Here is a 15,769-nt window from a genome sequence, read left to right on the forward strand (position 1 = left end):
TCCGATTAGCACGGCTGGCTACGTGCGCTGCGAAAGAAGTTCAACATACACACGCACACGCGAGGAGGAACTGCGAAAGAAGTTCAACATACACACGCACACACGAGGAGGAACGCGCGGATCGGAGGGCGGTAACGGTTCGCGCTCAAAGTGGCCGCCGTGCAGGTGAATCAAAGAGACATTGCAGGGTCTAGATTTGAATCTTTCGTGACTGCAAGGATTCATACCGTTAGGTTTTTTCGGTAAAGTCACGTAGGTAAAAAATAAAAGTTAATAATTATTATTTTATTTCCATTATTACTTTCATTAACTTTTAATTTAACTTTTTGCCTACGTGACTTTACCGGAAAAAAAACCTAACGGAATATTGCAGGGTCTGCCTCCACGGTCAGTTGTAGCCAAATACCCACCCCTGTACAAGAGTGACACGGCTGACGGTCTCTTGGAAAGGCAGAGGTCGCAACCGGGTACCCGATACCCGTACCCTACCCGATACCCGGCTACCCATACCCGGCCGGGTACAGGTACGGGTAGCCGTTTGCGACCCTGGTGCTGCCGGGTACGGGTAGGCCGTGAGTCACTGGTGAGTAACCGTTTGTCACTGATTTCGGGTAGGGTACGGGTACGGGTAGGGAACGGCTAATGGGTACCCATTTGCGACCCTGGTGCGGCCGGGTACAGGTGCGGGTAAGGAATCAAAACCCGTTTGCGACCTCTGGTCCACAGCGTGTTCATGCCCCCCCCCCCGACCTGTTGTGTCAAGACGGCGATGTGGCGTTGGCTCCACGCCATCACGCGACCTCGTAAGGCCCCCCTCTAATTCGCTCCGGCCGTGGGACTGACGTGCACGATGTCGTCATGATCCGCGGCGTGAAACGACCAACCGAGAACGGAAAACGCGGCCGCTCCGGTAACCTTTTCTGAAGCTTCTTCCCGCACCCCCCCCGACCCCGACGGCCACGTAAGAGAGAGCTGTGATCGCTGGAAACGCGAGCGTGTTTTAATGAATTAATAATTGCGTTTGCCGAGCTGCGCTACCGCCCAAACCCCCCAACCCCCCCCTCCCGTAACCTCTGTGTCCAGAGTCCCCCCCCCCCCCTCATCTTCACTGCCGCCGTGACCCCTGGTGAAGCGACGCGATTTGTCGCGACCCCTGGTGAAGCGACGCGATTGTCGCGACCCCACGCTTGTGAGTCGCGACTTTGGCCGGGGTGACGTCTTTTCCGACGTCACTTGCGGGGCGAGCGGCCCCCGCGTGTCTTTCCAGCAGCGGGAGCTACGGAATGCGGATTAGGCGTTCGACTTTTGGAGGATTTGCCTCTGCTGGTAAAATTCCGTGCGTCTGTTTAAACAAAACAAAAAAAACGTTGTATTGAAATGGTACACGTGATTAAAGTAAATCTAACTATTGAAAGGAATTACGGCAAATAAAAATGACCTGTTGCCAAATTTGTTATTAATACAGCGCTCATTGCCCGGGACGCTATGGTGGCGTGATGTTAATTACCTTGCCTGCACACAGGAGGCCGTGGGTTCAATCCTGACCCAGATGCCTGCTGTATATTTGGAGTTTTTGCGTGTTCTCCCCGTGGTCATGTGGATTTTTCTCCAGGTCCTGAGATTTTACCCTCCACATTTAGAATCAACGTGCGTTTATAGTGTTCGGCTCATGTAAATTTCCACGTGATAAGCCACTTCGTTGAGCTATCATTTATGATAGCCAGGTCGCTTTTGAAAAGAGAGCTGGTAAATGCAATAATTGTTTAGTTTAGTTTTAGTTTACATTGGGGAGAGGCTGTAGGGAAGGTGGCGGGTGTGGCCATTTGCCGTGGGTCCCGGATCTGAGGGGGGGGCATCAGAACGGGCCCGAGATTGGCCTCAAAGAAACCCACATCTGATTTATAAATTTATGCCGGGCCTCCAAAAACCTTTCGGCGTCCATACACCGGGGGGCGGGGGGCAGCAGAGAGTGGCTTTGCACGACGCTCGCAAGATGGTCCCTGGCTGTCGAATGTGAAACCAAACATTATCCTCACCCTTCTAGATTTGAAGCTTTCGTGACTGCAAGTATTCATATTCTTAGGTTTTTTCGGTAAAGTCACGTAGGTAAAAAAATCTAAATTAATAAAAGTAAAATAAAAATCACGACGTTTCGGAGGCAACACAAGCTTCCGTCTTCAGGTGGAACCGTCACAGCACGCTTGCTGTAATCAAGTAAATGAGAGATTCCAAGGGATACTACCCCGTATATATACTGGTTTAGGGGAGGGGGATGGGCCAGGACTGGCCCACTTTTATTATTATGGTAAGGTGCGGCTTGAGACTACGGCTAGTCTACATACCCGTCAAGGGGATCCCACCCGGTTTCCCTGCTACAAGCGTGACTGATATCCACCGTAGGCCCACTGCTAATTGACGCGCAGATGGATGCGCGGTGCTGGTTAGCGTGTTTTCCCGGGACGCGCTCGTTAACGCGTGGGGAGGACGATCGAGAGTTCCGCTAAGTGAAAGGGACAGCCAAGATTCCCAGCCGGTGGAGTTGCGGAGGTCACGTGCTGGGAGCCGGGAAGAGATAGATTTTTTTTTTAAATGTGTCTCTGAACCTCATTTTTTACCTAAATGGGCTATCGGCGTGATGCCATGATACGTCCAATCGAATCTCTTGCACAACATGCTCTAGAGCTGGAATTTATCCACAACCAATTTTACTTTGGCCCGTTTGTGTTGTTGTTTATGCAACCATTGGTAAATGTGCTGAGGCCGTGAATTAATCCCTGCAATTGAGAACCTTGGTTTAATCAAGGGTGACTGGCCCGGATTGTAACCCAAAATATCAGCGGTGTCGGCTCAACGCTCTGAGCCTTACCCTTTCTCTGAGCTTGAGCTAGGAGATGTCATCTCTGCTGGGTCTGGTGGTGCCAGTGGAAGGACTAAGGGGGTACACTGGGTATTGGCACAGGTTAATGCCGATTGTGGGACAGCTGTTGTTTTCGCTCGAAGTCCATTACTTGGTAATGATTGAGAAAATAAACAAAGCACATTTTAGTTTTTTTTTGTGTGTGTGGAAATTGCGGTGTCTGGGGGTGATACGACTCATTAGCTGAGTAATGTATGCATGTATGTTGGAATTCTTTCACACGTTACGTAGCCAGCCATGCTAATTTGAGGTGCGGGGGAAGGACAACAAACTAAACACAAAAATCTATTATAATTAAATTCGTTTTCGATGTATATTCAAAAGTGCATAGCTCCAGTGGTTTCCCCATATCGGAAGGAAGAGCATTCCAGACGGCCGCAGAAGCGCATCTGAAAGCGTGCGGTGCAGTGACCGTCTTTATTCGATGGCCAACCAAAAGCCATTGCGAGGATGACTGGAGTTTGCGCGATGATTTATGCCCCTCGACGCTATCAGCACGGTAGTGTGGTTCATTTGTGGCAGGTACTTTGTATGTAACGAGTGCGACCATGTAATGTATTCGTTCGGCAGCGAGCACTGGACGGGACACGGTCGGATGGCTAGGTAATGATATGGGTCTCGTATGGCGGCGTGCACCGTAAGTTTTCATCATGGCACACTGAGGGCGTGTGCGCTGTGCCGAGACGGCCTGACCGCCTCACCGGGACCACTTTCCGCGTGAGTGGCACGACCCTTCTTTGTTGTGACATTGAACATCGACCGCAGCAGCAGCAACAACAACAACAAACAACAACAACAAACAGCGACTGACGTTGACCGTGCGCCCATAATAAACCGAACGTCTCGGAACTCAGAAATACAGGGGAGGGAATAGGAGGGATTGAGCCAAGGTAAGGAGAAGAAATCAAGGGGGTCTGAAGGCACCAGAAAGCAGACGGAGAGGGGATCAGGCGGAGTTGGCTGGTGGGAGGGAGTTCCAGAGGCTTGGCATAAACTCTTAAATTATTTTTTTTATTTTGCCAGGTAAGGCTCACTGAGCTCAATGTGAAGGGAAAACCCGGAGGACCCGGAGAAAAAAACCACGCGACCACGGGGAGAGAGACGTGCAAATCCCAAATATACAGCAGCAGGCGTCAGGGTCGAGATTGAACCCACGATCTCCTGTATACCAGGCGAGGTAGTTAACATCTCCTAGCCACCATGGCTTTGGGTGCAGTGACCAAAAGAATGGCCGTCAATGTTATAGAGGATCTTGGGAGACCTTTCGTCGAGAGCCACACTCAGAAGTACCAAAGACAAAAAGATCTTCCGTATAGCCTTAACGAACCGTTGGGGCAAGTGCTGTTAGCGAGCACCTATAAGAGTCGGCACGGCAAACGAGGGGACTGCTGGCCAGAACCACGCACATCCGCCTTTGTCTCCCCAGTGCTGATGTGTGCACACTGCACCAGCTACTCATTTGAGGCTGAGTCGACCTCAGGGAGGCCGAGCACCGGTTCAGATAATCGCCACTGGTGTTGGTGGCCGTGAGTGGGAATCGTAATTGGGTCGCAGGGTTCGTAGCGTGGCGCAAACCACTGCACTTCTGCTCCGCGAACAGAAGCGCATGGAACCACAACCAGCAGTCGCCCGCAACGCAAACAATTGAATCCAATTGCGTGCGCGTGGAATTAATTTGCCGAGTAAATGCCGTTGAACATGACCGCGGAGCATGAATTAATTACGTGTCTTGCGGTGGCTCTCTGAATTTGCAGGCGTAGCTGTCCGGTTCTGTAAATGTTTCCGTCAGAAGAGAAAACGCTGTTATTGTTTTTTTGTCCTGGCACGACGTCGGCCAAGCCGCGACGAGACGCTCGTTTCTCAACTCGCTCCCGTTGGCGTCGCTGGCGTTCGCATCGGAGCCTCCTCGCGTTCATCCCGTCGGGCAATCTGGGTGCACGACGTCTCGCCCGTTGCGGAGCGAATTCTGCGCTTGGCCGGTGTGGAGTACAAACCTGAAATGAAGTGGGAGAGAGAGAGACCGTTTGGGGCGTTGTGCATCTGCGCCGATGGGTGGAACCGCTCGGGCCGGTGGATCAATTGCATTACAGTGCATCGCTTATCTCGCGGGGTGATTGAATTTGCTGCTTGACAGCCGGCGTGCATGTGCGCACGCGCGCGAGTGTGTATGTGTGCGTGATGTGTGTGTGCAGCACCAGATTATTTCTCCATCTCCCCCCCCCCACTCTCCCCACTTCTTGGGCCCATGGGTTCAATTGCAGTCAAGATGCTGTGTCCAATATCGCCACGGGCAGCAAGCCGCCAATGCACTCCGTGCCCCAGTTTCCAGTCTCACAGTTCACTTCACACATGTCGCTTGGTTGTTCCAGTGGTGCGTTTAGATTCGGGAGGGAGTTTGCCTCCGTCTGCTTGATTTAAATCCGGACCCCATTTCGATGCGATTGTTTCGTGGCCAGACTAAGCCAGTCTGTGACCTTGCTTAGTTAAAGGCACCGTGTTAACTCTTATTCACTTACGACTTTGATCGTGCTCAACACACGGCTTTTCGCTTAATTGGGTCGTGAGAATCGTGCTTCGATTCACCGGGGTGCTGAAATAATTATAATTAGTGTGGTGAACGCTTGTACACCACGTAACAATTCATCGTGTTAACCGTAGAGGCTTTCACGACGAATATTCAGTCAGATCACTACGTGGCCCAACCAAAACCATCTATTGTGAGTCATTTGTGAGTGCTGTTTGTCGCAGGCCGTTTTGAACCTTTGGGCCTGTGCTCTGCTGCTCTCATATCATACGATATTAGAAAAAGTTTTGCTAGCTGGATTCCTGACTGCCTGGCTGGAATCCTGGCTGGAATACTTTCACACGGGCAAGTGTGCTTGGGCGTTGATGACATCACCGGCATCCTACAGCGCTGAGTCGGGTTCATACATCACGCAGGGTGGTGCGTGCATGCACGCAGGGTGGTGCGTGCATGCACGTTGAACGTCTTTCTCACCGTACGTAGCCTTCCGCTTTCCTAACAAGATGGACCTTGGTTCGATTCCTGACGTGGGCGCCTCTCTGTGGGGGCGTTGGTAAGTTTTGTGTTCCGCTCATTGTCTTAACCGAGATGTTGGCAGCAATGCTGGCAGACGTGAAAAACGGATGTTTCTCTTGCCCAGTGAGGGGGTTACCCTGGGGCTGTTTGTGGGTCCCGCATGAGACAAAGTAAACTTCGCTATGAAACTATTTTTTTTATTTTACCAGGTAAGGCCCACTGAGCTCTATATTTCTTTTTCAGAAGCAACCTGGCTATTGCACATTATTTGCTCAACCAAGTGGCTTACGTGGAAATATATAAAAGCCAAATACACTCTAAACGCGTGATGTTGATTCTAAATGTGGAGGCAAAAACCAGAGGACCCGGAAAAAATTCCACACGACCACGGGGAGAGAGACACGCAAACTTGAAATATACAGCAGCAGGCGTCAGGGTCGAGATTGAACCCACGACCTCGAGAACACCAGGCGAGGTAGTTAACATCTCACCAGCGTGGCGCCCAAACAGGCATCGCTGCCACAACGGTGGCTTTTGATCCGATCTCCGAGCCGCCCGTATCTTTTATTTTCTTTCTTCTGTAGTCTCTATCCTGCAGGCTCCCTGGCACATGAACAAAATCCCATCGCAGGGCTCCTAGTGCTTTAAGTTGCGTGACACAGGTTGATCTCGCAGATTTAAGGGCTGATAGTGCCGGGGGCAATAGGGGCTTTTACTTGGGCTGCCAGCTGTCGTCGGCTTCCCAGGGCCATCCTCGTTTTGAGGTAGCTGCTGCCCTGGCCAATCTGTTAAGTTTTCCCCAGACGTTAAAATCCTCCGGGATTTTTGACAGTTGCCATCGTCCATTCTCTGACAAGCGGTGGCGGTGACGGCGGTGCGCCGTCGTGACATTTCAAAAAGTTTGGTTCTCCGCCTGATTACGGCCTGTTGAGAATTACAAAGGTACCGTTTGACTGTCATCCCGTGAGCATCGCTCTGCAAGCAAGCAAGGGTGGGTGGGTGGATGGGTGGGTGGGGTACTAACTGCTGCCCCCCCCCCCTTCTGTGGAAATGAGGCTGCTCGAAGAACTTTCAGAAGCAGTTCTATGATATCTGATTCCACAGACCATTCTTCAAGAGGATGCATTCCTCTTAAGAGGTTAGGCATCCAAATTATTTTTTGACATGGTAACAATATCAGTGGTGGAGGTGGGGGGAGGGGGACGATGTGGAGTTGTATTAACCGTGACATGGGTTTGGCTTCCAAGTCTGGTACGTAGGTGGCAACTGCAGCTAAACTAAACTCTTTTTTATTTTACAGGTAAGGCCCACTGAGCTGTGTAGCTCTTTTTCAGAAACGACCTTGCCACAAATGGCTGCTCGACGAAGTGGCTTATCGCGTGGAAATGTACAGCAGCCGAGTACTCTAGACGTGACGCTGACTCTAAATGTCCGAGGGGAAAACCCGAGGACCCGGAGAAAAATCCACGCGACCACGAGGAGAACACGCAAACTCCACGCGAAAACAGGCGTCAGGGACGGGATCGAACGAGCGACCTCCCGTGCACCGGGCGAGGCGGTTAACATTTCGCCACCGCGGACGCAGCTGGCAAGCGCGGCACACATCAGCATGCTCCGCTTGAAATGAATACCGTGGGGGCAGGTGTGGCCGAGGCCCCGACGATCGAAGGGGAGATGAGGTGCGCTGGCTGGGTGTGGCGCTGAGCCGTTTGGGCTTTTCATTCACAGCCCCCCCCCCGCCCCCCCGTGCTTTGTAGACGTCCACCTGCGTGTGGCATCGCGAGCTCGCGGCTTCTCATTTGCGCCGCCCGTGAGTCGGTGCCTCGGCGGTGGAGCGGGCGGCTCGCTACTGGAAGGTTGCGAGTTCAGATCTCGCTTGTGGGTTGATGCAGCAAATCACCCCCCCCCCCCCGCCGCCTCGGGTCGATAAAATGAGTACCACTTCGTTTGTCCGATGGGTAGACTTGCCCCCCCCCCCTCCCCCCATTATAGAAAATATCCACTCCTGGCTCAGGAGTCGAGTTCAGATTTCGCTTGTGGGTTGATGCAGCCAATCACCCCCCCCCCCGCCTCGGGTCAATAAAATAAGTACCACTTCGTTTGTCCGATGGGTAGACTCCCCCCCCCTCTCTCCCCCCATTACAGAAAATGTCCAGTCCTGGCTCAGGGCTCGAGTAGGAATATGAACGCCAATGCCTCAATGCTCATGTCAGCAGGATCTCACTTTCGCTTGAAAATATTTTTAAAAACCTGGCTCCCTTCTGCCTAATTTGTAATTGCATTCCTTCAGTGCTGTCGGCGTCGTGAGAGACGAAGTGTCCATTCGGAACTCGAGCAGAGCAGCGCAACGCACGTGTGCAATCAAGAATGGTCCACGGAAGGAGACATCCCAGAACTACTTCTGAGATCCGTTCAAGTGTTGTATCGCTTAACGCACACACACATACACACACATACACACACACACATACACACACATACACACACATACACACACGGGAGCGTGGCAATTCCCGCGTGTTCCGATGACGGGTTTGTCGCATGGCAGAAAAAACGATCTTTTTTTTTAATTTAAACTTCGGAGTTGGAATCCATTTGCCTTCAATGGAGAAACAGAATTTCCAATCATTGGTGACTGGGCTGAGACGCATCAACCCGCTGCACTCGGGACCCCGGTTTAATGATCGGCAGAGGCGGAAACCCGGATTCGAAGCCAGCTTCTCGAAGCACTGCTCTGCGAGAGTTCGGCACGAATGTTTCGCCACGTGCCGTGAAGCCGTGAGCACAATCGTGGCGCCACAGTGGCGAGATGTTAACTACCTCACCTGGTATACAGGAGGTCGTGGGTTCCAACCCTGACGCCTGTATATTTGTAGTTTGTGGTGTGTCTCTCCCCGTGGTGGCGTGGATTTTTCGGCCCTTCCGGTATTTCCCTCCGCATTTAAAATCAACATCCGATTCGAGTCAGTGGCTTCTTAACCTGGTGTGCACACACCCTCTGGTGGATGTGAGATGCCCTTTCTAGGGGTGCGTGACATGGCAGATTTGTCTAGAAGGTAAATCATTGAAACACAAATTAAGCACTGGTAAATAAGTATTACTTTGTTTCATTAAACCCTATGTATTTATTAACATTAACTTTTTTTTACAATTGAGAACTAAAGGGGTGCAAGGCGGCTGCAGTAAAGGTGAAGGTACCACTGGACTTTAGAGTATTTGGCTGCATATAAATTTCCACGTGATAAGCCACTTCGTTGAGCTGTCATTTGTGGCCAGGTCGCTTCCTTAAAATATCTATATAGCTCAGTGGGCCTTACAGGGCAAAATAACAATAGTTTATATTATTGGTTCTTTCGGTAAAGTCACGTAGAAGGGAAATCATAAAATCATAAAAATATAAAACAATAAAAATTCCCACGACGTTTCGACTGCAACACAAACACATAACTTTGCCGAAAGAACCAATAATATGAATCCCTGCAGTCACGAAAGTTTTAAATCAAAACAATAGTTTAGTTTATATTTTTTTGGGGGGGCGAGGTGGGTAGCAACAAAATAAAAATGTAATGATGTAGAGAGTGGCACAAGGCAGAGGAGTGGACCCTAGGGGACAGCGCACCCACTCAAGCGCACACGTGACTCGCGCCGCGATGCCCAAAATAAATCCCGAGCGCTGAATGTTGTCTGACAGCAATTTGGGAGAAACGCGCTCCTGTGGAATTGGAGAGTTGTTCTTAAATCAGCGACGAAAACCTCTGAGGCTGGCGTTGCATCAGAGGAGCCAGGCGAATGATCCGTGCGATTTTTTCTTTCTGCGACGATAACTCTTTCTGTGGTCTTAAAGAGAGGGTCAGGCTCAAGATACGTGCGCAGGTTCCTCTCCAAGCCTTCATGCCCTTGGGAGCTGTTTGACCATTCTCCACGATGCTGGTTGCATGCGTGTGCACGTACGTACGTGTGTGTGTTGAATCTCTTTCGCGCCGTTACGTAGTCAACTGAGCTAATTGGGAGGGTTGCTGAAGAGGGAGCCCAGGACCGGTTCGGATATCGCTTGAAACTGTTGTTAGCCCTGGCCGGGAATCGAGTTAAGGTCACCAAGGTCAAGGGGCATCGCGTTAACCACCGTGCCACCACGCCCACCTCCCTCTGAAATATGATTCAGTGAATCATAACGAGACCCTCGCTGTTCACGTGCGGCCTAACGAGATCCGGCTGTGAATCTGATTAGGGTCAGAGCAAAGCTGATTCACATCGCAGTGTTGCCACGTTTGTTTAAACATCTCCCGAGGTAAAAAAAAAAACGTGGCCTGGATTGCTCTGCGCATTGTATTTTTCCTCCCCCCACCCCCCTCCTCGCTTTCGTAGCCATCGTTCGTGTGGCCACGTTTTTATCGAGGCAGAGATTAAGCGTGACATTCATGTCTCGGCGATATTGCTGGAACAAATCACACTGCCGAATATCCCCATCGGTGGTGAAACGGAGACATCGGCATTATTGTCGCTCAAGGGTGCAGCCCTGCAATCTCTTACTTTATGGCACTGCTGGTGTGGGAGGGTGTTCACTAGCGGTGGCCCGAGAGAGCCCCCTCTCAAGAGAGTGTTTTACTCTACTCTACCACACTGGCCAGATGTCTTGGAAGAGGTGAGAGTGCCCACACTTCACCCCACCCCATGCAAGCCTGCTGGAATGGACATTTGGTCGCGCGCGAGCGTGCCTGTCGTATTGATTTATGGGCGCTGCATTCGTTGTGGACGAGGCTCTGGGAGATGTTCATAGACGCTTGGCACACAAAGACAAAGATCCCCCACGTTTACCCCTCGACAGACTGTTAGGGCAAGTGCTGTTAGCCGGCACGGTACACCCAGTGGCGGGGGGGGGGCAGCACCACGCTCGGCCGCATTTGACTCCTAAGTGGCGATGTTTGCACATCGCTCAAGGTACCAATGTGAGGCTGAGTCGACCTTGGGGAGGCCCATGGTTAAAGTCACTGGTGCTGGCTGTGAGCGGGATCCGAACTCGGGTTCGCCGGGCTCGTAGCGCAGCGTGCTCCCTCCCCACACAACAAGCAAACGACCGCCCTGTTGCATATTTCGGCTGCACGCGCAGGCGCAGATGCGAATATTAATCTCCGAAAACGCTTGCGTATTGAAGCCGGGCATGGCGAAGCCGCAGCTGGGGACAGCGCCGTTGCGATTTTTGTTGCACGGTCCAGTGCGCAGCGGCGACAACATGCAAGTGAGCTCGGAGTCCGAGCGGCGCAGGATGCAGTTTTAATAATCTGCCCCCATCCCAGAACCGCACCGTTGTCCTCCTGTCACCATCGGGAAATAACGCGCGCCCCGGGGTTTATGGACTGTGAAGGACGACCCGATCTTATTCAAGCGCCCCCCCCACTCCCCCGCCCCCCCCACTCCCCCACGTCGAAAATTACTGGGGCACATCCTTTATGTTCGCCCCAGACGCTGAATCCCGCGGGGAGCCTAATGTAGGGTGAGCATTGGAGTAACGTCGGATGACCCCCACGCTCGCTCACAGCCGTCTCCCCGTGAGCTCCGTGTCCGCTCGTAGGAGCTGTTTGTGCGCCGCTCATGTGCACGGCGCCGTGCCCCTCATGTCGATGCTGTTGATGTTTTGGTTTCACATCCGGCTTCTGTCTGTTTTTTAACACTTTCCAACCTCCCTCCATATGGCTGATATTGATGTAGGGCAACAACAACAACAACTGTAATTTCACGTTGAGGTGGTTGAGCTAGATAATTATCCAACTACGCTTGCGAGCGTTTGTGCTTTGGCTCTGTTCTGTCTGGGGGTCACGATAACTCCCTTGAGGATAATCCATTGTGAACGAACCCTTTTAGTGCGAAGTTGCGTTGCCACCCGGGACTTACCCTTCAGAAGACCGGTGCAATCGCGACGAAAGGGGGCAGCCCGCGAAATGTTCGTGTCCAAGTCCCGTCGTCTCACCGCGGCCACCTCGTGGCAAGAAGCGTGCTCCCGTTGTCGTGCCAGGATGAGCTCGCGTGTGGAAAGCTTTTACTGAATACGTGCCCTTGCGTGAGTGTTCTTCCTTTGTCTCATCACCAGTCTTGTTAATCTGCCCGTTTTCCGAATGGTTGTTATCCCGCGTGGATTTTTCGTCACGTGCCGTGAAACCGTGGGCGCAATCAGGGGCGCCACGGTGGTGGGATGTTAACTACCTCACCTGGTATACAGGAGGTCGTGGGTTATACCCCAACCGTGACGACTGTATGTTTGGAGTTTGCCGTGTCTCTCTCCCCGTGGTCACGTGGATTTTTCTCCAGGCCCTCCGGTTTTTTTCCACACATTTAGAAACACGCGTTTAGTGGATTTGATAGGTCACTTCGTTGAGCTGTCATTAGTGGCCAGGTCGCTTCTGAAAAATAGCTATATAGCTCAGTGGGCCTTACCTGGTAAAATAAAAAATAGTTTTAGTTTAGTTTTAAATAGTTGTGTTCATGTACTGGGATTTGCAGTTGGTTGCCAGGCTGAACGGAATCCAGAGATGCCTTGACACAGCAGTGCATAGACTCAGTAGGCCCTTACCGAGTTCTAAATGTTACATAAAAGTTGCAAAGGGCATCGGTCCAAATGACTGCAGTGCTTTTTGTTTTTAGGAAAAAGATAATGGAGGTTGAGCGTTTTCCCCCAGCAGTCTGGTACAGCGTGTACGATTTATGTCTGTGTCTGTGAGCATGTAGGAGCGGTGGTGCAGCGGTTCACGCTCTGATTCAATTCCTCGCCGTGGCTAACATCAGTAGCAGATGATATCTGAACCGGTCCCAAGGCCACTTCGGTCGACTAAGCCTTGCATAAAAATCAGAACTCGGGAGACAAATGCGGCCGAGCGTGGTGCTGGTCACCCATCACCTCGTGTGCCATGCCGGCCTTAATAGGTGTTCGCTGACAGCACTTTCTGCTCCAACAGCCTGGGTGGGGAAGGGGGTGTGGGGGGATCTTTTGTTTCTGTGTGTGCATCTCATCTGGGTCCCCATGCGTGCGTGAAGGCAAACAGGCTTGGCATTCGTTGGCTGTTGTGTGATTTGTCAAAATGCGAGCCATGCGCATCTATCTCTGCGCAATGCCAAGTTGGGTTTTTTTGTCGTGACACTGTACGGTGACACAGCTGCGGACGACTGGCAGCGGGATTACGTAAGCGGCCGCTATCCGGGCTATTCCTACAGCTTTGATGAAAGCCAAATTAATCACTGCGATCACCGGAATATTGTTGTACGTAAAAAAAAAATATAACAACCACAAATTAACACTGCCGGCCATGCAGGACGCTCCATCTTGGTAGCAACCATCACACCACCGTTTGCTTCTGGGTTTGTAATTACAAGGCGTGTGATGATGCATTGATTCATTAATAAAGATAGATTTTTCACGCGCACGATACGCACACATCGAATCACGTGAGCGAGAATCAATTATTTACGGGGTTTTGTAAATCACGGGTTTTTGTAAATCACGTGCTGGCTACAACTGGAGGCATCCTCTCTCTCTCTCTGCCTTCGTTTGTGCGTCCCTCAAAGGAGCCCACAGCACGCCGGACTTAGAATTCAGAGGTCGCCCGGTTCAATTCCACCTCCCGGCGCTACAGTTAAAAACAATGGTGCAAGTTTCTTAAATGCCCCCTCTCCTCCCTATACTGCCTGAGACCCACCCAGCTGTATCAATGGGACACACGGCACAGTTTCGTCGCTCGGTGGAGGCGAAGAGACGAATGGGTGCGCTCACTGCCTCCAAAACGTTTGGTCAGCATGGAAATGCCGGACCCAGTACACCAGAGGTCGCAAACGGGTTTTGATTCCTTACCCGTACCCGTACCCGGCCGCACCAGGGTCGCAAACGGCTACCCGTACCCGTACCCGGCCGGGTACGGGTAGCCGGGTATCGGGTAGGGTACGGGTATCGGGTACCCGGTTGCGACCTCTGCAGTACACGCCAGAATTCACTCGAGTGGATGCCCCTCACGCCGGCAGTGGTGCAAGCAAGGCATTGCGGGGCCCCGCCTCTATCTTTTTGTTAGCCTTTACATTTGGTCCGACGTACGGAATGAGGCGGACACAAAAGGAGAAATGATTAAATCCGGGTGGCAAAAAACCGTGACAAACAAAAAAACAGAATCCCGAATTGAATTGTGACCCAGAATCATTACGTTTCATCAAATCTCTGGCGTGGGTTAAATTTTCACACACACATGCAATCGTACAGTAGTAATTATCAAACATGTTATCTCCCTCCGATAACTCAGGGATTGGAATGGCGCATTCGCAGCTGTGTGCCGGAGTGTCAAGTGTAATGGACCAGCGCCTCTAATTCATTGGCGCCAGTGGGCTTGAACCTGTGACCTTGAGACCACTGATCCTGTAATTGTGTTGCTGCTGCCCGGTGTCTGCCTGGGTCTGCGGTGAGGCAGAGTTACACTGCCACCTGCTGGTGATGTCTGGCATCTTACCTGTGGTCTATCGTGGCACCTTGCCGTTCCACACACGCACGTGGTTCGCCTCGCTCGGGCGTGCGAAACAACAGTGTGTAGATTCGCGAGTTGACAAAAATAAATTCGTAACCTAAAGATCAATTATTTATCGTTTGCATGATACGCTAATGTCACCCTTACAGCGCGGCGATAGAGCGAGCGCCTCGCGATGGGATGGTTGCGAGTTCACATCCTGGTTGAGGGGGATGAGGGGGTGGTTTGACTTAGCTCATCATCCCCCCTCCCCCCCATGCCTCCCCCCGGGTCGATAAAATGAGTGTCACTTTTTTTGTACGTGAGTCGTCAACGTTTATCGTCCTCATCATGGAATCTCCTTTGCGAGTACCAAAATATGAAAATAGGGTTTTTCCCTTTTTTCTGGCAACAAAACAGCTGTGTTAAGATGTTAAAACACCAAACTGAAACCTTTTACAAGGAATCATGTCTGCATTAACCACAATGCTTGTGGTCAGAATGCAAACAAAAAACATTATCTGATAATATATGCATTGTCCTTGAAACTGATTGGTCCACAACAGAGACAGCTTTCTTTTGAGCCTCGTTTCAATTAGTGTTAGCCCAGATGACGCCAAAAGGCGTACAGCCCAAAGACAATGCAATATAAAAGTAATGAGGGCTCGGAGTGAGCATCTACATCATGGGATTTCCTTTGTTAACATCTTAACACAGCTGTTTTATTGCCAGAAAAAAGGGGAAAAACCTATTATCATTGATCGTCCTGTAGAGAGACTCGCCCCTGCCGTAGAAATGTGGAATTTGGGCCACTTGCTAAGGGTCTTTACAACGGGAGATGAGCCCCCAAATGCTTCGAATGCTTTTTGTTTATGGGCAGGAGAGCACTTTTGGTGCGACACACCTCGGGTTTATGCAGCACACGAACGTGACCGCATCTCGATATGGCCCGTGGAATGGCGCAAACTGGGCAGGAGCAAGTGAGACGGGGGAACGTACGAGAGGAACAATACAGAAGAAAGTACGTGGCGAGACAAGGGAGATAAAATAGAAATGGAACAAACGGGAGGCGGACAATGCAGATTGATGCACACAGATAGAAAGTCCACACTTCAATGCCAGGGTATGTTATTGTGTAAAGTAATCCAGTGCAGCTGGTTCAAGAACCAGCAAAAGTATACTCGTGCCACCTGCCTGACCAACTTCACCTGAGCACGTGAGCAAAATGGGTCTGTTGATTTAATTTTCACGTAACAAAACGTGTAATTATAGCTATGAATTTTGCCATTTTCGTTCCAATTGTGCTATCCGGTATCATGTCACGAAATACAGAAAGGT

The 15,769-nt window shown here is 51.1% G+C and overlaps 1 protein-coding gene across 1 annotated transcript in view; it reads left to right on the plus strand.

Annotated features, from left to right (window-relative positions):
* The window catches only part of MCTP1 (multiple C2 and transmembrane domain containing 1), a 156,817-nt gene that overhangs the window by 90,082 nt on the left and 50,966 nt on the right, over window positions 1-15,769 (plus strand). The gene's annotated exons all lie outside the window — the stretch shown is intronic.

The sequence above is a fragment of the Lethenteron reissneri genome, chromosome 46, assembly GCF_015708825.2.
Source record: "Lethenteron reissneri isolate LAM-NWPU_2019-01 chromosome 46, ASM1570882v1, whole genome shotgun sequence".
Taxonomy (NCBI): domain Eukaryota; kingdom Metazoa; phylum Chordata; class Hyperoartia; order Petromyzontiformes; family Petromyzontidae; genus Lethenteron; species Lethenteron reissneri.